Source organism: Nycticebus coucang, chromosome 10, assembly GCF_027406575.1.
Source record: "Nycticebus coucang isolate mNycCou1 chromosome 10, mNycCou1.pri, whole genome shotgun sequence".
NCBI lineage: Eukaryota > Metazoa > Chordata > Mammalia > Primates > Lorisidae > Nycticebus > Nycticebus coucang.
This window is the reverse complement of record NC_069789.1, coordinates 41257113-41281296: the sequence shown is the minus strand read 5'-3', so window position 1 is coordinate 41281296 and position 24184 is coordinate 41257113. Positions and strand designations below refer to the sequence as shown.

The 24184-nt window shown below is 37.4% G+C and overlaps 1 long non-coding RNA gene across 1 annotated transcript in view; it reads left to right on the top strand.

Moving 5' to 3' along the window:
• Positions 1-594: 594 nt before the first annotated feature.
• The window catches only part of LOC128597517 (uncharacterized), a 58741-nt gene continuing 35151 nt past the window's right edge, over positions 595-24184 (top strand). The window contains exons 1-2 of the long non-coding RNA XR_008383265.1: positions 595-701; positions 2390-2462. This is a non-coding gene — a long non-coding RNA (uncharacterized LOC128597517). The remainder of the gene's footprint in view (positions 702-2389; positions 2463-24184) is intronic.

The following is a 24184-nucleotide window of genomic DNA, read 5'->3' as shown; positions in this document are numbered from 1 at the left end:
GTGACAAAGTGAGATTCTGTCTCGAAAAATAAAATAAAGTAAAATAAGATGATGCAAAAAATTCATGATGAGCAAAAAATCAAAATTAGAAATAAAAACAATTAGACCCTGCACTTGCACAATTCCGCCTGACTTGCCTCACCTAATCCAGGCTCTCTGCACTGGCCCAGTAACACCAGAAATTCCACACTTCAGGAAGCCCACTTTTCACAGCATTGTCTGTGGTGAACACGCAGATCTCTCAGCTAGAGCAGCCTATTAAATCTCAGCAAATTATGTCTTAATGTTAATTAGTCTACCAACTGCCTTCTAGAAAACTGACTTTGGTGGGCCTGAAAGAAAACAAGAGACTTCTTGCTGTCAGTCTTTGGGGGACAGCATGTGAAGTGGCAGCAAGTTAAACCATTTCTGTATGTTGAAGACAAAAGCCATCCTGGCAAGGTTTCTTACACTAGATTTCATTCGTTGTATTATATATTCTAGATCCTTGACGTAAGGGGGCGCTGCTAAGCCACAGATCAACGCTGAGAATTAATTTCTGCTTTTAACTTCCAAAACATACTAGGTTCTGTCGCAACCCTGAGGAGAAAAGCACAAAATTTTTCTCAACAGACAATTCAGCTCTTACGGGATTTTGCAGCCGCTGTGAATTTATCTAGCTATATTCCAGAGGACCTATAAAAACTTTCTTGCACCAAAGGGTGAGTGATTTGCAGTCGTAAGAAAAATATAAAGTGATGATGGTAATGATGATGATAAGACTACCAGTTTTCTTCACTATGGCCATAGTCACGAAAATTGTGCAACAAATAAGAATTTAGTTAAAACAGCTTTATATTTCCAGTGGAATTTCCCCTTCTACCTCCAAATGCATATTCTTTCTCCTCCAAACAAAGGGTGAGTGTTCATTTTCTTTTCATAGCTATTAATAAATTAAGTACAAATTTATATGTTAAAAACATTAAGTAATCTCTACATCAAGAATTTTTCTTCTTTCAACGTGTCTAAATATGAAAGAACATGGTGTTCATTTCTTAACCTACTGTCATTTTTCCTGGTCCTACCAAAAAAATACAAATGTACAAAGAACACATAAAATATAGATCTTCCAAAACTAAAGGCTAATTTTAACCTTTTATGCTTAACTGGGGGGGAGGAGGCCATTTTCCTGGGAGAGAGATAAATATTTAAAACAACTCTGGAAAACTCATAGACTATCCCTGAAGTGAAATGGGCAAGCCCAGGTCATGCCAATAGCAATAGAATTCATAGCAGTATCAAGGACAGAGTGGGCTCATACTGATCGCTTATAACTCTACAAAGCTAAACTTCTAGACATGATATGATTTGTATATGGCATAAGGTTTCATACCAAGAAGTTACAAAATAATTTAGAACAAGATATAGGTACTAATTCAGAGGGATAAAGAAAGGAATGACCAGTGTCTCCACCTATACTGAGTGAAATTAATTTACACATCTATGTTTTGTCTTTAGTCTTCTTAATAAAATAAGGGGAAATGTGTGTATAACATATATTATTCTTACAATGAAAATTGTGTGAAATACAGAAGATATTTTGAGTTGATAAAGAGGAAATTAAGGCATTTAACAAATCTTAATAAATGTAATACACTAATAGGTAAACTCTTTAAAATCATAGGTTGTCAAATGCAGGAAGAAATACCATTACATTTAAAATTTCAGAAGACTTTGGACAATTTTTATGTTGATTTTTAAATCATCTCTTACACTTTATGTTAGTAACTTAGCTGTTTCCATATTGCCACACTGAAAAAATCACTAAGCTGAGTGTTAAACAATAATGTACCTAAATGTTTTCTTCTTTGTTTTCACACTATGCATTAACAAACCTGAATAAATGTTTGCACAAATTCAAGCTGTATTTAAATATGTGTAAAGTAACCTCGTCCTTTTGTATTTAACCTTGGAACTAGACTAGTTTTGCTTAGATTAATCCTTTGACAAACCTGTAAAATAGAAAGCATGACCTCAGCTCAGACATAAAACTAAATTTTGGAGTTCCATAGTCCCTATTAGACAACTTAATTAATCTTCAAAATATCTCCTAAATCAACCTTTTTCAAATAATTTTCTCTGAATCTTGAGAATTTACAAAATTCTAGTGCTGCATATAAAGCAGAAACTTTCTAACTACTAAAAGCTAGAGTTTGAAAAGTTAGCATATAATATTAAAGAATCTTCATTTTTACCTCATGGGCTGAAAAGCATTAACCCCATGTGAGTGGATAAATTAATTCTCTAATGTGTTATATGACAAACATTTTCATAACTATCACAATCAAAACTATAATCGTATCAGCAAGATTATTTTATTTACTTATAAAATTGTCAAATAACTTTTCAGATTTTTTTGGAAGACAAATAAAGGAGAAAGTATTAAGGAAATACAGATATTGAATTGCAATACAACCAATCAGGTAAGCTGACGACTTGTTCACCATTCAAAAATTTTAAGCAATTCAATCAAAATCATTATAAAGTCGCTTCACTTCAACTAGGACATTTTCAAAACAAAACTAAGCACAGTCCTAAAGCATTAAATGAGAAAATGCAGAATGTGTTCCAACAATTATCTTTCTTTCTTTTTGCTTTTTTTTTTCACTCTATTCAAACAATTTTAAAGGGCTCCATTCAGTTTTGCAGGATATATAAATTCAGCACTTCAGGAGGAAATAAAATACATAGAGAAAAATCCTGAAAAGTAAATGGAGAGACATTGACAAGCCTGTAACTAACCATTCCTGGACTAAGGGAGAATTGCTTTAAGGATTACATATTTTTAGCTTTTAATGTCATGCTAAGTCATCCCAGATGACATGATATTTCTAATAGAAGATGCTAAATTTCTAAGGAAATAATGTTTTTAGGAAGAAGATACTGAATTTTAATGTTTTCAATTTGTTTCTAATCTTATAGATTAGAAAAAAGCCATGCCATTCAGGAATTCCATATCATTGCATACTACTTGGACGTATATGTGTATAGTTACCACAGTGCAGGTTATAAAAATTGATACGAAGAAAATAAATTAATGTGCACAAGTTAAATGACATTTGATCTGTGACATTCTTATTATAACCAAATCAGTTATTGGTTCTGTAGGAGAAAATTAAATCACTGAATAAGTACATGAAGGTTTGGCAATCCAATGAAGGTTTTCTTTTCAAAATATCTAGAATTTGAAACTGGTTCATAAGTCTCACATTTGTTCACTAGGTATTAAAAATTGCCTCCTTTAAATACTTAGCTTCCAGGAAACCTTAGCTAAGCTAAAGGTTTAAAGAAATGTAATAAGATTATTAATGTCAGCAGGAAATTTAGAAGCAAAAAGCTTATTTGTCTAACATAATGCTCTGACAAGCTGTAACAACTATCAATGATTTATTTTCCCTTAGCGACTGAAGCAAAGTACTTGGTTAATATTCTCAGCCACCTTGCAAATCAAAAGTAAATATCTAAATAGCATTACGTTTATATCAATCTCTTATTGTGAAACCAATAACCATAAATAATGAACTCACTTTTTTCTAATAGACTTGTATAATGAAAAATCTCTCTTTCTTATAATGTTTATTATTTGAGGTGATTTTTTAACAGCATTTGCATCTTTACTCTGTTTTCTCCATGAATTGAATTATGTAATCCAAACATTATGTTTGTTTAGGAAATAGGTAAGGCTGCATGGAAATTTTCTATATTCTGGAACATTAAGGGACCTTAATACCCAGGATTTCAGTCTATTGCTTGGAGACATTTGTCCAGTCTTTTTGGAATAAAAGTAACATAAAAATTATTACTTTAGCATCTGAAAATTCTTTATAGCCATTGCTTTAGCTGATAGTTGACAAAAAACTTAATCAATGTCCTGATTAATCGGGTAACAAAAAGTACATGCATGAACTATATATCCCTTCTATGATATTTTACTTTTCTCTGTGTCTGACACCTGTTTTTTCTACTTATTATGTACACTATTCTGTGTGTACTTATAGTGAATAGTAGCTGCTAAAATGTGTAGATAATAATGATGTCTCTGCATTTAAATTGTAAATTCCAAGCAGAAAGCTAAAAGTAGTTTACTAGCATTATCTCCTGAATCCTTGCTAATCTCTTGGGATTAAAGATAATAAGGAAGTCTTCTCCAGCAATAATCATAGTGTTATAGTTCTTTTTTTTTTTTTTTTTATTGTTGGGGATTCATTGAGGGTACAATAAGCCAGTTACACTGATTACAATTGTTCGGTAAAGTCCCTCTTGCAATCATGTCTTGCCCCCATAAAGTGTGACACACACTAAGGCCCCACCCCCCTCCCTCCATCCCTCTTTCTGCTTCCCCCCCATGACCTTAATTGTCATTAATTGTCCTCATATCAAGATTGAGTACATAGGATTCATGTTTCTCCATTCTTGTGATGCTTTACTAACAATAATGTCTTCCACTTCCATCCAGGTTAATACGAAGGATGTAAAGTCTCCATTTTTTTTAATGGCTGAATAGTATTCCATGGTATACATATACCACAGCTTGTTAATCCATTCCTGGGTTGGTGGGCATTTAGGCTGTTTCCACATTTTGGCAATTGTAAATTGAGCTGCAATAAACAGTCTAGTACAAGTGTCCTTATGATAAAAGGATTTCTTTCCTTCTGGGTAGATGCCCAGTAATGGGATTGCAGGATCAAATGGGAGGTCTAGGTTGAGTGCTTTGAGGTTTCTCCATACTTCCTTCCAGAAAGGTTGTACTAGTTTGCAGTCCCACCAGCAATGTAAAAGTGTTCCCTTCTCTCCACATCCACGCCAGCATCTGCAGTTTTGAGATTTTGTGATGTGGGCCATTCTCACTGGGGTTAGATGATATCTCAGGGATGTTTTGATTTGCATTTCTCTAATATATAGAGATGATGAACATTTTTTCATGTGTTTGTTAGCCATTCGTCTGTCGTCTTTAGAGAAAGTTCTATTCATGTCTCTTGCCCATTGATATAAGGGATTGTTGGCTTTTTTCATGTGGATTAATTTGAGTTCTCTATAGATCCTGGTTATCAAGCTTTTGTCTGATTGAAAATATGCAAATATCCTTTCCCATTGTGTGGGTTGTCTCTTTGCTTTGGTTATTATCTCCTTAGCTGTACAGAAGCTTTTCAGTTTAATGAAGTCCCATTTGTTTATTTTTGTTGTTGTTGCAATTGCCATGGCAGTCCTCTTCATGAAGTCTTCCCCCAGGCCAATATCTTCCAGTGTTTTTCCCATGCTTTCTTTGAGGATTTTTATTGTTTCATGCCTTAAATTTAAGTCCTTTATCCATCTTGAATCAATTTTTGTGAGTGGGGAAAGGTGTGGGTCCAGTTTCAGTCTTTTACATGTAGACATCCAGTTCTCCCAACACCATTTATTGAATAGGGAGTTTTTCCCCCAAGGTAAGTTCTTGTTTGGTTTATCGAAGATTAGGTGGTTGTAAGATGTTAGTTTCATTTCTTGGTGTTCAATTCGATTCCAAGTGTCTATGTCTCTGTTTTTGTGCCAGTACCATGCTTTCTTGAGCAATATGGCTTTGTAGTACAGACTAAAATCTGGTATGCTGATGCCCCCAGCTTTATTTTTGTTACTAAGAACTGCCTTAGCTATACGGGGTTTTTTCTGGTTCCATACAAAACACAGAATCATTTTTTCCAAATCTTGAAAGTACGATGTAGGTACTTTGATAGGAATGGCATTGAATAGGTAGATTGCTTTGGGAAGTATAGACATTTTAACAATGTTGATTCTTCCCATCCATGAGCATGGTATGTTCTTCCATTTGTTAATATCCTCTGCTATTTCCTTTCTGAGGAGTTCATAGTTTTCTTTATAGAGGTCCTTCACCTCCTTCGTTAGGTATATTCCTAGGTATTTCATTTTCTTTGAAACTATGGTGAAGGGAGTTGTGTCCTTAATTAGCTTCTCATCTTGACTGTTATTGGTGTATACAAAGGCTACTGACTTGTGGACATTGATTTTATATCCTGAAACATTACTGTATTTTTTGATGACTTCTAGGAGTCTTGTGGTTGAGTCTTTGGGGTTCTCTAAGTATAAGATCATGTCGTCAGCAAAGAGGGAGAGTTTGACCTCCTCTGCTCCCATTTGGATTCCCTTTATTTCCTTGTCTTGCCTAATTGTATTGGCTAGAACTTCCAGCACTATGTTGAATAGTAAAGGTGACAGAGGACAACCTTGTCTGGATCCAGTTCTAAGAGGAAAAGCTTTCAGTTTTACTCCATTCAGTAAAATATTGGCTGTGGGTTTGTCATAGATAGCTTCAATCAGTTTTAGAAATGTGCCACCTATGCCTATACTCTTCAGTGTTCTAATTAGAAAACGATGCTGGATTTTATCAAATGCTTTTTCTGCATCTATTGAGAGGATCATGTGATCTTTATTTTTGCCTCTGTTAATATGGTGGATAACGTTTATGGACTTGCGTATGTTAACCCAGCCTTGCATCCCTGGGATGAAGCCTACTTGATCATGATGAATGACCTTTTTGATGATAAGCTGTAATCTATTGGCTAGGATTTTGTTGAGAATTTTTCCATCTATATTCATGAGTGAGATTGGTCTGAAATTCTCCTTTTTGTTTGGGTCTTTTCCTGGTTTTGGTATCAGGGTGATGTTTGCTTCATAGAATGTGTTGGGGAAGATTCCTTCTTCCTCAGTTTTTTGGAATAATTTCTGCAGTACAGGAATAAGCTCTTCCTTGAAGGTTTGATAGAATTCTGGAGTGAAGCCATCTGGACCAGGGCATTTTTTAGTTGGAAGCTTTTTTATTGTTTCTTTGACCTCAGTGCTTGAAATTGGTCTGTTCAGGAGGTCTATTTCTTCCTGGCTAAGTCTAGGGAGAGGGTGTGATTCCAAATATTGATCCATTTCCTTCACATTGTCAAATTTCTGGGCATAGAGTTTCTGGTAGTATTCAGAGATGATCTCTTGTATCTCTGTGGGATCAGTTGTTATTTCCCCTTTATCATTTCTGATTGAGGTTACTAGAGATTTTACTTTTCTATTCCTCGTTTGTCTGGCCAATGGTTTATCTATTTTATTTATTTTTTCAAAAAACCAACTCCTTGTTTCATTAATTTTCTGAATGATTCTTTTGTTTTCAATTTCATTGATCTCTGATTTGATTTTGGATATTTCTTTTCTTCTACTGAGTTTAGGCTTAGATTGTTCTTCTTTTTCCAATTCCATAAGATCTCTTGTGAGACTGTTGATGTGCTCTCTTTCTGTTTTTCGAATGTAGGCATCTAAAGCGATGAATTTTCCTCTCAAAACTGCTTTTGCAGTATCCCACAGGTTTTGGTAGCTCGTGTCTTCATTGTTGTTATGCTCAAGGAAGTTAATGATTTCCTGTTTTATTTCTTCCTGCACCCATCTGTTATTCAACAGAAGATTGTTTAATTTCCATGCCTTTGGGTGGGGTCGAGCATTTTTGTTAGAGTTGAGTTCCACCTTTACTGCCTTATGGTCTGAGAAGATACAAGGTAAAATTTCAATTCTTTTGATTCTGTTGACATTTGTTTTGTGTCCCAGGATATGATCAATTTTGGAGAATGTTCCATGGGGTGATGAGAAGAATGTATATTCTTTATCTTTGGGATGGAGTGTTCTATATGCGTCTATCAAGCATAGTTGTTCTAGGGTCTCATTTAAATCTCTTATATCTTTGTTTAATTTCTGTTTAGAGGATCTGTCCAACTCTGTAAGAGGTGTGTTAAAGTCCCCTGTTATGATGGTATTATCAGATATCATATTGCTCAGACTGAGTAAGGTCTGCTTCAAGAATCTGGGAGCATTTAAATTGGGTGCATAAATATTTAGAATTGAAATGTCTTCTTGTTGTAGTTTTCCCTTGACCAATATAAAGTGACCATCTTTGTCTTTTTTGACTTTAGTTGCTTTAAATCCACATGTATCTGAAAATAAGATTGCAACTCCTCTTTTCTTCTGAATTCCATTTGCCTGAAAAATTGTCTTCCATCCCTTGACTCGGAGCTTTAATTTGTCTTTTGAAGCCAGGTGTGTTTCTTGCAGACAGCAAATGGATGGCTTGTGTTTTTTAATCCAGTCAGCCAATCTATGTCTCTTCAGTGGGGAATTCAAGCCATTAACATTTATGGAGATAATTGATAAGTGTGGTAGTATTCTATTCGTCTTATGTGGTGAGAGTCCATTGCTTAGTTTTATCTTTTGCATAAGTGTGGAGGTTAGGCTCTGTCCTTTGATTTCTGAGTTCTTACTTTGCTGCTGATCCATTGTGGTGGTCAGTGTGCAGAACAGGTTGAAGTATTTCCTATAGAGCTGGTCTTGTTGTGGCGAATTTCCTCAATGTTTGTATATCCATAAATGATTTGATTTCTCCATCAATTTTGAAGCTTAGCTTAGCAGGGTACAGAATTCTGGGCTGAAAATTGTTCTGTTTAAGTAGATTAAAGGTAGATGACCATTGTCTTCTTGCTTGGAAAGTTTCATTAGAGAAGTCTTCTGTCACTCTGATGGATTTGCCCCTGTAGGTCAACTGGCGCTTACTCCTGGCAGCTTGCAGAATCTTTTCTTTTGTCTTGACTTTGGACAGGTTCATCACAATGTGTCTTGGAGAAGCTCAGTTAGAGTTGAGGCGACCTGGGGTCCGATATCCCTCTGAAAGCAGTGTGTCAGAATCTTTGGTGATGTTTGGGAAATTTTCTTTTATAATATTCTCTAGTATGGCTTCCATTCCTCTGGGGCATTCTTCTTCCCCTTCTGGAATTCCTATAACTCGTATGTTGGAACGCTTCATAAAGTCCCATAATTCTGACAGTGAACGTTCTGCTTTCTCTCTCTTCTTTTCTGCCTCTTTTACTATCTGAGTTATCTCAAAAACTTTATCTTCTACCTCTGAAATTCTTTCTTCTGCATGGTCTAACCTGTTGCTGATACTTTCCATTGCATCTTTAAGTTCCCTGATTGACTGTTTCATTTCCTTCAGCTCGGCTATATCCTTTTTATATTCTTCATATCGTTCATCTCTGATTTGATTCTGTTTTTGGATTTCCTTTTGGTTATTTTCCACTTTATTAGCAGTTTCCTTCATTGTTTCCATCATTTCTTTCATTGTTTTCAACATGTGTATTCTAAATTCCCTTTCTGTCATTCCTAACATTTCTGTATAGGTGGAATCCTCTGCAGTAGCTACCTCATGGTCCCTTGGCGGGGTTGTTCTGGACTGGTTCTTCATGTTGCCTGGAGTTTTCTGCTGATTCTTCCTCATGAGTGATTTCTTTTATCTGTTTCCTTGCCCCAATTTTCCTTTCACTTCCTCTTGCTCTTTAAGATCTTGTGCCTGTGGACTGGGCAGCTGCGGCCGTCGCCCTGGAGGATGGAAAGACGGCGCCGGCCTCACGCTCCACCGCCACTGCCGCCGCCACCGCCTAGGGTAGCGCTAGCCGACCCAGGCGACCGGCGTCTCTCATTCAGCGCCCGCCGCCGCTGCCGCTCGGGGGAGGGGAGTGCGCTGGATCCACCCCGTCCGCGCCAGGGGTGGGGGAAGAGAGCGGCTATAGTTCTTTTTTTCAAAGCATTAATTGTGAGATCTGGGTCTTTATGTGATATTTGAGAATAATCAGCATTTAATATACTTACTACTATTTTTGAGAAGATGTGTAGCTTCATAGTCAAAGCAAATAGACAACCGTTTTTGTTTTTTTATTGTTAAATCATAGCTGTGTACATTTGTGCAATCAAGGGGTACAATGTGCTGGTTTCATATACAATCTGAAATATTCTCATCAAACTGTTCAACGTAGCCTGCATGGCATTTTCTTAGTTATTGTATGTAGACATTTGTATTCTACATTTAGTAGGTTTCGCCTGTACCCATTCTAAGATGCACCCTAGGTGTGGCCCCACCCATTACCCTCCCTCTACCCTGAATTCCCCCCTCCCTCCCCTCCCTTGGCCCTTTCCCCATATTCTTGGGCTATAGTTGGGTTATAGCCTTCATATGAATGCTATAAATTAGCTTCATAGTAGGGCTGAGTACATTGGATACTTTTTCTTCCATTCTTGAGATACTTTGCTAAGAAGAATATGTTCCAGCTCCATCCATGTAAACATGAAAGAGGCAAAATCTCCACCTTACTTTAAGGCTGCATAATATTCCAAGGTATACCACAATTTGCTAGTTCATTCATAGGTCAATGGGGACTTGGGCTTCTTCCATGACTTAGAGATTATGAATTGGGCTGCAATAAACATTCTGCTACAGATGTGTTTGTTACACTGTGATTTTTGGTCTTCTGGGTATATACCTAGAGGAATTATAGGGTTGAATGGCAGGTCTATTTTTAGATCTCTAAGTATTCATCCTTCCAAAAGAAATGTATTAGTGTGCATTCCCACCAGCACACTAATGTAGAAGTGTGCCCTTTTCTCCACATCCATGCCAACATCTCTGGTTTTGGGATTTTGTTATGTGGGCTACTCTTACTGGGGTTAGGTGATATCTCAAAGTAGTTTAGATTTGCATTTCTCTGATGATTAATGATCATGAGCTTTTTTTCATGTATCTGTAGATCGTGCATCTGTCTTCTTTAGAGAAGTTTCTCTTCAAGTTCTTTGCCCACCCTGAGATGGGATCACTTGCTCTTTTCTTGCTAATACTTTTGAGTTCTCTGTGGATTCTGGTTATTAAACCTTTATCGGAGGTATAACCTGCAAATATTTTCTCCCATTCTGAGGGCTGTCTGCTAGCTTTACTTACTATGTTCTTGGCTGTGCAGAAGCTTTTTAGTTTGATCAGGTCCCAGTAATGTATTTTTGATATTGCTTCAATTGCCTGGGGAGTCCTCCTCATAAACTATTCACCCAGGCCGATTCCTTCAAGTGTTTTCCCTGCACTTTCTTCAAGTATTTTTATAGTTTCATGTCTTAAGGTTAAATCTTTTATCCAGTGAGAGTCTATCTTAGTTAATGGTGAAAGGTGTGGGTCCAGTTTCAGTCTTCCACAGGTTGCCAGCCAGTTTACCCAGCACCATTTGTTAAATAGGGAATCTTTTCCCCACTGAATGTTCTTAATTGGCTCGTCAAAGATCAAATAATGGTAAGTAGCTGGATTCATCTCTTGGTTCTCTATTCTGTTCCAGACATCTACTTCTCTGTTTTTGTGTCAGTACCATGCTCTTTTGATCACTATCGATTTTTAGTACAGTCTCAGGTCTGGTAGCATGATTCCTCCTGCTTTGTTTTTATTTCTGAGTACTGTTTTGGCTATTCGAGGTTTTTTCTGATTCTATATAAAATGAAGTATTATTTTTTCAAGATCTTTAAAATATGACAATGGAGCTTTGATAGTAATTGCATTAAAATTATATATTGCTTTGGGTAGTATAGACATTTTAACAATGTTGATTCTTCCCAGCCATGAGCATGGTATGATTTTCCATTTGTTAACATCTTCAGCTATTTCTTTTCTTAAAGTTTCATAGTTCTCTTTATAAAGATCTTTCACATCCTTTGTTAGATAAACTCCCAAATATTTCATCTTTGGCACTACTGTGAAAGGAATAGAGTCCTTGACTTTTTTTTGTTTGTTTGTTTGTTTGTTTTGTTTTTTTGGCTTGGCTGTTGTTTGTATATATAAAGGCTACAAATTTATGGGTGTTGATTTTGTAGCCTGAGACATTGCCATATTCCTTGATCACTTCTAAAAGTTTTGTAGTAGAATCCCTAGTGTTTTCCAGATATACAATCATGTCATCTGCAAAGAGTGAAAGTTTGATCTCTTCTGATCCTATGTGGATACCCTTGATTGCCTTTTCTTTTTTACCCTAATTGCAATGGCTAAAACTTCCATTACAATGTTAAAGAGCAATGGAGACAATGGGCAACCTTGCCTGGTTCCTGATCTAAGTGGAAATGATTTCAATTTAACTCCATTCAATATGATATTGGCTGTGGGTTTGCTGTAGATGGCCTCTATTAGTTTAAGATATGTCCCTTCTATACCAGTTTTCTTAAGTGTTCTGATCACAAAGGGATGCTGTATATTATCAAAAGCTTTTCCTGCATCAATTGAGAGAATCATGTCCTTATTTTCTAGTTTGTTTACGTGCTGAATCACATTTATAGATTTACGTATATTGAACCAGCCTTGAGAGCCTGGGATAAATCCCACTTGGTCGTGGTGTATAATTTTTTTGATGTGTTGTTGGACTCTGTTTGTTAGGAACTTATTGAGTATTTTAGCATCAATTATCATTAGTGATATTGATCTATAATTTTCTTTGCTGTTGGGTCTTTCCCTGGTTTAGGGATCAAGGTGATGTTTGCTTCATAGAATGTATTGGGTAGTATTCCTTCCTTTTCTGTATTTTGGAAGAGGTTTAGTAATATAGATACTAGTTCTTTTTTAAAGATTTGGTAGAATTCTGACGTAAAGCCATCTGTTCCTGGGCTTTTCTTTTTAGGGAGATTTTGTATAGTAGATGCTATTTCAGAACTTGATATACGCCTGTTCAACATTTCCACTTCATTCTGGCTAAGACTTTGTAGGTGGCATACTTCCAAGTATTGATCGATTTCTTTCAGATTTTCATATTTCTGAGAGTAAAGTTTCTTGTAATATTCGTTAAAGATTTTTTGAATTTCTGAGGGTCTGTTGTTATTTCATCTTTACCATTTCCAATTGATGAAATTAGAGATTTTACTCCTTTTTTCCTGGTTAAGTTGGCCAAAGGTTTATCTATTTTATTGATTTTTCAAAAAACCAACTTTTGGATTTATTGATCTGTTGTATAATTCTTTTGTTTTCAATTTCATTTATTTCTGCTCTGATTTTGGTTATTTCTTTTCCTCTGCTGGATTTGGGGTTGAAATGTTCTTCCTTCTCCAGTTGCTTGAGATGTCCCATTAAATTATTAACTTCCTCTCTCTCTGTTTTCTTGAGGAAGGCTTGCAGTGCTATAAATTTCCCAGAGGTTCTGATAATTCGTGTCTTCATTGTTGTTTTGTTTCAAAAATTTGGTGATGTCCTTCTTAATCTCATGTATAACCCATCTATCCTTCAGCATAAGTTTATTTAGCTTCCATGTTCTTCTATGGGTATGCAGATTCCTGTTGTTAGTCAGTTCAACTTTTATTCCATGAGGGTCTGAGAAGATGCAAAGAATAATTTCTATTTTTTTAAATTTGCTGAGGTTAGATTTGTGGCCCAGGATATAGTTGATTTTGAAGTATGTTCCGTGGGCTGAGGAGAAGAATGTATATTCAGTTTTGTTGGGATGAAATGTTCTATAGATGTCTGTTAAGTCCAGATGTTGAATGGTTAAGTTTAAATGTAAGATTTCTTTGCTTAGCTTCTTTTTGGAGGATCTATCCAGCACTGCTAAAGGGGTGTTAAAATCTCCCACTACTATGGAACTGGAGGAAATCAAGTTGCTCTTGTCTATTAGAGTTTCTCTTATAAATTGAAGTGCATTCTAGTTGGGTGAGTAAATATTAATAATTAAAATCTCATCATATTGAGTATTACCTTTAACAAATATGAAGTGTCCATCCTTATCCTTCCTTATTTTAGTTGGTTTAAAGTCTATTGCATCTGTGAATAGGATTGCAACGCCTGCTTTTTTCTGCTTTCCATTTGCCTGGAGTATAGATGACCGTCCCTTCACCTTGAGTCTATATTTGTCTTTTAATGTAAGATGCCATTCTTATATGCAGCAGATATCTGGCTTGAGTTTTTGTATCCAGTCAGCCAACCTGTGCCTCTTTAGAAGACAATTTAAACCATTCACATTAATTGAGAATATTGATAAGTCTTTCGAGAGTCCAGTGGACATTTTTAATCCTTTTGTGACTATGGAAGTTGGAATTCGATCAAAAGTTTCTGGGTGGGTTTACTTTTGTGGTGGAGGATTATCCTGGTCTTTATGGAGGATAGGTCTGAGAATATCCTCGAGAGCTGGTTTAGTTATGGCAAATTTCTTGTAAATGTCATTGAAGTATTTAATTTCTCCATCATAAATGATGTACTCAGTTTAGCTGGGTACAGGATCCTGGGTTGAAAGTTATTTTCTTTTAGGGTATTAAAAGTCAATGACCATCCTCTTCTAGCTTGAAAGGTTTCAGCAGAGAGATCTGCAGTTATTCTCACATTCTTGCCCTTGTAGGTGATGGTTTTCTTTTGTCTGGCAGTGTTCAGAATTTTCTCCTTCATATTAACTTTAGTGAAATTGATTATGATGTGTCTGGGAGATGTCTTATTTGGGTTGAGTCATCCTGGAGTTCTGAAACTGTCTGCTATCTGAATTTCAGAATCTCTTGGCATGTCTGGAAAGTTCTCTTTCATAATCTCATGGAGAAGAGACTCTGTGCCTTGTGAAGCCACTTCATCACTTTCGGGGATCCCTATAAGATGAATATTAGTTTTCTTTGAATTACCCCAGAGCTCTCTGAGAGAGCAATCTGTTTTTGCCCTCCATTTCTCTTCCTCTCTGAGATTTTGGGAGCATTTGAAAACTTTGTCTTCAATGTGAGAAATCCTTTCTTCTGCTTTCTCCATTCTGTTACTGAGGGATTCTACTGTGTTTCTCAGATCTTTGAGGGCTGCAACTTCTTATCTCAATGTGTCAAAATCTTTGGTCATTTGGTCTTTGATTTCACTGAATTCTTGAGACATCTTTTGGGTTACTGCTTGGAATTCTAATTCGATCTTATTTGCTATCCAGATTCTGAATTCGATTTCTGACATCTCAGCTATTTGTTTGTGCATGGGATCTTGTGCTGTGTCTGCCCCATTGATCCTTGGGGGAGTTGATCTACTCTGATTATTCATATTGCCCGAGTATTTCCTTTGATTTCATCTCATGATTGTTTTTCACTGTTGCCTCTGGCCGTCCTCAGAATTGGGGTGGTGTCTCTCCAAGATTAAACTGGGGGGAATCACTCTATTGTTGCTGGATCTTTGTAGGAAGTGACCCTGTGTAGCTCTTCTGGGGCTGCCCCAGCCAGGGAGTTCTGCTTGTGGGAGCAACTCCAGAGTGTGACACCCCTGTATCCAGTAACATGGCGGGGGTGGTGTACATGGTTCTGGTAGTGCCTGGTGCCCATTGACTTTGGCACAGAGGGCCTAAGGCTCCAGGAGTCTCTGGCCAGGAGAAGGGCTCTGTGCAGGGGCAGGGAGGGCTCCAGAGGGTACACAGCTACCAGAGTCCCTGGCTAGATGAGCAGGCGGTGTGGAGGCAGGGAGGGTATAGGAGTGAGGATATGGGGTTGTGCAGCTCCTGGAGTTCCTGGTCAGGGCATGGGGGGGGTCCAGAGGGCTGGATAGCGGGTCCCTGTGCAGCTCTTACAGGGGTCCGGGAGGGCCCATCTCTTCTGGAGGTGGGAGGGTGCCGATCACAGGTCCCGGCACAGCTCTTCCTGAGGTCTGGGTGTAGCTCTTCCACAACAGACAACCTTTAGAATGGGAAAAGTACTTGCATATAATTAATCTGACAAAGACTTGATAACTAGAATATACAGAGAACTCAAGTTAATCAACAAAAAAAGAGCTAACAATCCCATCTATCACTGGGCAACAGACACAATTAGAAACTTCTCTAAGGCAGAAGACAAAGGGCTAACAAACATGAAAAAATGCTCATTGGCCCTGATAATCAAAGACATGCAAATCAAAACCACCCTGAGATATCATCTAACCCCAATAAGATTAGCCCACATTACAAAGTCCCGAAGCTGCAGACGCTGGCACAGATATGGACAGAGGGGAACACTTTTACACTGTTGGTGGGACTGCAAACTCATACAGCCTCTTTGGAAAGAAGTATGGAGAATCCTCAAAGATCTCAACTTCAATCTCCCATTTGACCCTGCAATCGCACTACTAGGCATCTATCCAGAAGAAAAACAATCATTATGTCATAAAGATATATGTGCTAGATTGTTTATTGCAGCTCAATTTGCAGTCAACGATAGGTGGAAACAACCTAAATGGCCATCAACTCAGGAATGGATTAACAAACCCTGGTGTATTCACACCATAGAATACTATTCAGCCATAAAAAAAGATTGTGACTTCATGTCTTTTGTAATATACTGGATGGAGTTGAAGCACATTTCATAGTAAAGTATCACGAGAATGGAAAAGTAAGTATCCAAAATACTCAATACTAATATGAAGCCAGTAGATGATCTGATGCATGCCCACATAGGAGAAAATCTCTTTTCATTTCAAGTTGGGGGGAGGGATAACAGGGGATGTTGGGGTGTTCTCACTGAATGGGCACAGACCAGGGGTGTTTGGCACACCTTTTGTGTGTGAGACATAACCACAGAGGGACTCTACCTAACAAAATCAAATATTTTGAACTGGTTGTTTGTACCTTCACATTAACCCAAAATAAATTTACTTTCCTTTTTTTCTTTTCTTTTCTTTTTTTTTTTTTTTGTAGTTTTTGTCCGGGGCTGGATTTGAACTCGCCACCTCCAGCATATGGGCCCGGTGCCCTACCCCCTTTTAGCCACAGGCGCCACCCCATAAATTTACTTTTCAATTAAAAAAATAAAAAAAAAAGACTTTGAAGCTAGACCACCAGGTTCAAGTCCTGGCTCTGTCACCTAGTAGATAATGGATTTAGGCAAATTCATTTCCTTAAAGCTCACTTGTGCTCATCTGTCAAATAGGAGTAAATGATGATAATAGTTACCTGCCTCATTAATTCATTGTAGGAATTAAATTAGTTTAAATGGTGAAAAGTGTAAGACAGTAGTAGTGCTACTGGAGTAGTGGAGTAGTGCTAAGCACTCCATGTGTGTTTACCATTTTTTTTTTAAATTTTTTTTTGAGACAGAGCCTCAAGCTGTTGCCCTGGGTAGAGTGCGTGGCATCACAGCTCACAGCAACCTCCAACACCTGGGCTTAAGTGATTCTCCTGCCTCCGCCTCCCAAATAGCTGGGGCTACAGGCGCCTGCCACAATGCCCGGCTATTTTTTGGTTGCAGCCCTCGTTGTTTGGCAGGCTGGGGCTGGATTCGAACCAGCCAGCTCAGATATATGTGGCTGGCACCTTAGCTGCTTGAGCCACAGGTGCCAAGCCAAGTTTACCATTTTTTAATTGATGGCATTCTTTTTGTGAATTTTTATTTAATTTAATCAGAGTGGTAGTTTTATTATTCCAAATTTGTAGATGCTAGGTATCATAACTCTGTGTTTGTTATCATTCATTTTTAATACTTCATCATGGCAGAAAGCAATAATTTTTCTTTCATATTTTCCTCTTTCCTTTGCAACTGGTTCACCTGCGTAAGTCTTATTTGTGAAAAACTAACAAATAATAACCCACTTGTATCTAGCAACTGGGATGAAAATAAGATGATTATTAATTTATGATCAAAAACAAAAACTCTTAACCCTAACAGCTTGTTAACAAATGTGGTTCTTGTTAAGGAGTGTAATATATTTTATTCTGTTATCTTATTCACATGCCATCAAAAATTCCACTTTAGGATTAAGGTTTTTCATGTCGTGAGATATCTTCCAGTAAATAGTCAAAAAGGCAAAGTATGCTCCGTCAAGTAATATACCAAAATAAAATCTATTTGTAAAGTACCACATGGGACTGGAAGGTCAGTTCATTAATTCACTCAGGAAACAGCTAGTGCTTTCCCATTATCTGCTAGAGTAAACTAGAGCTCAAAGCAGGTCCTGCGGTAGTGGTGACATTTTATTATAGTATCTAAAAGCAATTCCATGAACCAATAAGCCTTTTCTTTCTCACCAAAGAATACTCTATGCAAATGGTGTTCATTCTGTGTTTGACCCTTAGAAAGCCATTATAGGGTTATAATACAGCTATTGCCCCCGTACTGAAAAGTCAGGCTCATCCCTATGCTAAGTAGAATACTTATTGTATTCATTTCTATGAATACATATGCTCCCTAAGCATAGAAATGAATACGACAAGTATCCCTGTTGAACTTCACACAGTCTGTCATTTAATTGCTCCTGTTTTTATCATATTCTGCAACAGTGGGGATGTTTGCAGAAATGAAACAGATGATTGCAATCTATTTATTTTTCCCCCTAAGGGAAATGCTTGTGGAACAGGGCTGTTAAGGCTGGCAAAGCTGTTACTGCAATGCAAAATTATACAAAGTTTCTTTAAGAACCACAGTTTATTTCCTGTCTTCCTGAATTAAATAAAACCTCCCTTGGGAAACAGTTCAAAACTGGGATTCTGCTTCTACATGGCTCAGTTACCCAGGCAGCTGAAGCCTTTGAAGGCAGGGCCCTGAGAGTCCCTCAAATGCAGTCTTTTTAGCCACAAAGAGAACAGTTCTATTAAGTCACACATTTACTTCTCTCTGCAAACAGAAGTCTGGCTAATTCTCGGGGAACTGAGAAGAGAAACAAAGACCTCTTTCTTCAAAAAAAAAAAAAAAAAAAACAATATTTTCTTTAAACTATACCAATAAGTTTTTTACTTAGTAGTAGTCAAACTCCAAGGACAAAAAATTTTTAGGACTTCCAATGTTGGTTAAAATAATTTGTTATAATATTAAACATAAAATCAGGACATATATTTTACATCATTTATAGCTTTAAAAACAAACTCATTAAGAATTCAATGCCAATGAAAAATCAAATTGATGGCATTAATTTAATGTGATAAATCCTATTTTGCTATAACTAAACCCACTGCGTAGTGCTGATGTTAACGATAGAGAATCATTTTGGATCAGCATGCCCAAATTATTATGTGCTGGGTGACAAATTCATACTCCTATGTATATCTTCCCTCTGTGTAAATTATTGCAAAACACTGAGTCTGCAAGGACACAAGCCTCAGCTCAATAGGCACAGCAGACAATTGGGTAGTGGAATTTTAAATTTCTCAGGAGAAAAGAAAGAAAAAACCCCATCCCCAAACCAGGTTTCTTGCATAAAGTCAGGGGCCAGGTTTGCACACACAAGAATGAAGGCTACAGGCCCACTGGAAATAAGCTGTTTTTGTGGAGCACAGACGAAGACGTACCCACCACCCAACTCTGCTTACTGAGACTGGGACTCAGACTAATTTCCCAGCATAAAAGCTGCTGAAACAAAACTGCTCCTGAACTGGAGATGTCTGCCCCATCAGTGTTCTACTGAATCACTCCTATCCGCATAAAAGTATCATTTAATTTTACATATTTTTTATTATAGTAGAGTGTCCCTAACATAAAATTTGCCACTTTATCATTTAACCATCTTCATGTGTGGCAGCAGGTACCTCAACCACCAACCCTTTCCAGAACTTTTCATCTTCCTCAACTGAAACTATACGGCCACTACCTAACAAAATGCAAACATTGTAACCTAATTATACCTTCACATTAGTCTAAAAAAAATTAAATAAAATTTAAAAATAAAAAAAGAAACTGTATATCCATTAAACACTAACTCCCATTCCACCCTCCCCCAGCAACCACCATTCTACTTTTCATCTCTGTACATTTGACTATTCTAAGGACCTCACATAAGAGGAGTTGTACAATATTTGTTCCTTTCATATTTTTAAATAAATCAACAAAATGCATTATCTTGACCCCATATCACCTTCCAACTATAGCCCCCTTTCTCTGGTCTCCACTCGAGTAAAACTTTTGGAAGAAAGTTGTCTGTGCTTGTTAGCTCTACTTCCTCCCTTCTCATGCTCTGCCCAAGTCACCCTAAAGGGACTTTCACCCCCACCATTCCCTTATCAACTTAAATATTGACAAAGCCGATGATCGATTTTTTGTCCTCATATTACCCAACCCAACCACTCAGTAGCACTTGGCAAATCTGACCACCCCATGGAACACCCTCCCTCCAGACCTCCCTGTCTACAGACTTGCCTCACCGCTGCTCTTCCTGGGGCTTGTTTTCTGGCTCCCCCCCACTATCAAATCTCTAAAGGTCAGTGGCCCCTAGGGCTTTGTCCTGGGTCCCCTTCTCTTTCCCAGGCACGCAGCATAGTCAAAGCACACTCTGCACACCAGTGTCAGTCCTTGAACTGTTACCAGACCACAATGTCAGAGTGCAGAAACTGAGCAGAAGCTTCCAAAACAATGTGACAGAGTATTTTTATGTTGTTGTATCATAAATAAAAAAATTAGACTTGGCTTTGGATATCTTTGTTTTTCTAATAGTTCATATTTCACTTTTGTCATTATAGTATTTTACAAAGTATTGGTCTGGAATAGATTGGAATGGGGAAAATATAATAAAACTATCCCCTAAACTAATAGTGATAGTTTGAGAAGCACTAATCTGCATTATTCCATGGGTGATCTCATCTAGCACCATGGTTTAAAATGCTGTGTCTATACAGATCATTCTCATAATTTATATCATGAGCCCTGACTTCTCCTGTAAGCTCCAGACTTGTATATCTTTGGCTACCAAGTAGGCATACAAAACTTAATATGGCAAAAATCCAACAGTTGAATAAAAAACAAAGAGTTGAATAAAACTAGAAACATATTTTTTGAGTAGTCTCATAAAATAATTTGAAAAAGGAAAAGGCAAAATAAACAATATGAGACTAAGCCAGGTGAGATAGTTCACGCCTGCAATCTTAGCACCCTTGCAGACCGAGGTGGGAGGACTGCTGGAGTTTAGGAGTTTGAGACCAGCTTGAGCAAAAGAACCCTGTATCTACTACAAATTAGAAAAGTTAGCCAGGCTTAGTGGCCTGCTTCTGTAGTCCCAACTACTCAGGAGGCTGAGGCAGGAAGATGCGTGAGCTTAGGAGTTTAAAGTTGCTGTAAGATATGATACCACTCCACTCTAGCCAGGGCCACAGAGTGACACTGTCTCAAAAGAAAAAAAAAAAAAAAAAACTACACAAAATGTGAGAATAAAGGGGCTGGTAATTATAAATTGGTAAAAATTTTAAAATATAAGAGTATGCTATGAACAAGTTATTTATAATAAACTCAGAAACAAATGAAATATACAATGTCCAAAAAACATGAATTACCATAACTGACTATAACAAAAAAAGTAAAAAACTTAGACATACCAACAAACTTTAGGGAAATTAGTCTTTCAAAAAATCTGCCCCTCCCCCTGCCAAAGGCATAAGGCCTAGACAATTTTACACAACTTCAAGAATCTAACCAAAAAAAAGAATCTAACCAAGAAACAAATATTTTCTGTCTTATATAAACCAGTATTTATAATTATTATATCTTCTTGGTCAATTGACTTTTTTATCAATTGACTTTTATTATTAATTATATAATGTCAAAAACTGTCATTATATAAAAATAACAGAGTCAACTGACTAGGAACATGTAACAATTATAAATATATATGCACCCCAAATCACAGCACCTAAATATATAAAGGAAACATTGACAGAAGCAAAGGGAGAAATAGCCAAACAATAACAGTAGGATATTGAAATGCACCACTTTCGGGCGGCACCTGTGGCTCAACAGAGCAGGGCACCAGCCTCATGTGCCAGAGGTGGCAGGTTCAGTCCCAGCCCTGGCCAAAAACTAAAAAAAACAAGAAATGCACCACTTTCAATAATGGATAGAATATTGAGGTAAAAAGCCAGTAAGGAAACAGCAGACTTGAAGAACATTATATGCAAAATGGAGTTAACAGCCAAGTGTGGTGGTTCATGCCTGTAATCCTAGCATTCTGGGAGAACAAGATGGGTGGATTGCTTGAGTTGACAGGTTTGAGACCAGGCTGAACCACAGGGAGATCTCACCTCTAAAAATAGCCCGGCATTGTGGCAGGCACTTGTAGTCCCACCTACTTGGGAAGTTGATATAAGAGAACCAATTGAGCTCAAGAGTTTGAGGTTGCTGTGAATTATGATGCCAAGGCATTCTACAGAGGGCAACATAATGAGACTCTGGAGTTAACAGATATATACAGAACAAATGTAAGAAGACTAAAATCATACCAATTATTTTTTCCAAGCACAGTGGAATGAAACTAGAAATAGACAGCAGAAAGAAACTTAGAAAATTCATGAATGTGTGGAAATTAAGCAGCACACTCTTGAATAACCAATGGGTCAAAAAAGGATCAAAATGGAAATTAGAAAATACTTTGAAACAAATGAAAATGAAAACAAAATATTCCAAAACTTATGGGATGCAACAAAAGCAATACTGAGAGGGATGTTATAGCAATAAATCTTTACATTAACAAAGAAAAAAGATCTCAAATCAACAGACTAATTTTGCACCTCAAAGAACTATAATAAAAAAAGAAGAAACTAAGCCAAATTTCAGCAGAAGGAAGGAACTAATAAAGATTACAATGGAAAGTAATAAAACAGGTGATTTTTAAAAAAGAAAAAAAGCAGCAATACTAAGAGGTTTTGGGTTTTTTTTTTTTAAGATAAATCAAATTGACAAACTTTTAGCTAGGCTAAATAAGAAAAAGAAAGAAGACTGAAATAAAATATAAATTGAAAAAGTAATTACTAAAACTGAAGCCACAGAATTTAAAAAGGATAAAAATTGTACTATGGGCTTGGCACCCACAGCACAGTGGTTACCGCGCCAGCCACATACACCAAGGCTGGCAGGTTCGAACCCAGCCCGGTCCTGCTAAGCAACAATGACAACTGCAACAGAAAAATAGCTGGGTGTTACAGTGAGCGCCAGGAGTCCCAGCTACTTGGGAGGCTGAGGCAAGAGAATCGCTTAAAGCAGCAGTTCTCAACCTCTGTGTGACGACCCACAGGAACTGTATTAAAGGGTCGCAGCATTAAATAGGTTGAGAACCACTGGCTTAAGCCCGAGAGTTTGAGGTTGCTGTGAGCTGTGATGCCATAGCACAATTTGAGACTCTCTGTCTCAAAAAAAAAAAAAAAATTGTACTATGAACAAATATATATGAATCGATAATGTAGGAGAAATTGATAAATTCTTAGAAACATGCAACCTAATAAGACTTAATCATGAAGAAAGAGAAAATATGAACAGACCTGTAAACTAGTAAAGAGATCAAAGAAGTGGGGTGGTGCCTGTGGCTCAAAGGAATAGGGTGCTGGCCCCACCCATATGCCGGAGGTGGCGGGTTCAAACCCAGCACCGGCCAAAAACTGCAAAAAAAAAAAGATCTAAGCAGTAATCAAAAACCTCTCGACAAAGAAAAGCTAGGACTAATTGGCTTCACTGATGAATTCTACCAAATAATTAAAGAAGAATTACAAGCAACTCTTTTCAATCTCTTCTAAAATAATTGAAGAGGAAGGAATACTTCCAAACTTCTATGAGGCCAGCATTACGTTAATAGCAAAGCCAGACAAAGACAATGCAAAAAGAGAAACCTAAAGACCAATATCCCTGACAAACATAAATGCAAAATTCTTCAACAAAATAGTAGCAAACCACATTCAATAGCACATTAAAGTGATCATACACCATAACCAAGTGGGATTTATCCCTAGGATGCAAGGATGGTTCAACATATAAAAATTAATGTGATACCAGCTCGGCCCCTGTAGCACAGTGATTATGGCACCAACCACATGCACAGAAGCTGGTGGGTTCAAACCCGGCCCAGGGCCAGCTAAACAACAATGACAACTGCAACAAAAAAATAGCCAGGCCTTGTGGCAGGCAGCTGTAGTCCCAGCTACCTGGGAGGCTGAGGCAAGATAATCACTTAAGTCCAAGTGTTTGAGGTTGCTATTAATTTTCAATAAACTATTTATTTTCAATAAACTAGGAATAGGAAGAACATAACATAATAACATAATAACACTGGTGAGGCGCAATGGCTTAGGCCTACAATCCTAGAATTTCTGGAGGCTGAGGTGGAAGTATTGCTTAAGGCCAGGAGTTCAAAACTAAACTGAAAAACATAGAGACACTGCCATCTCTACAAAGAATAAAAAATTAGCCAGGCATGGTTTTGTGTGCCTGTAGTCCTAGCTACTTGGAGGCTGAGGCAGGAAGATCACTTGAGCCCAGAAGGTTGAGGTAGCAGTGAGCTATGCTCATGCTGCTGTACTCTAGCCTGAGCAACAGCAAAAAAAACTAGCCTGTCTCCAAAAAAGGAAAAAAAAGGAAAGAAGGAAAAGCCCACAGATTAAGTACTCAACAGAGAAAAATTGAAAACTTT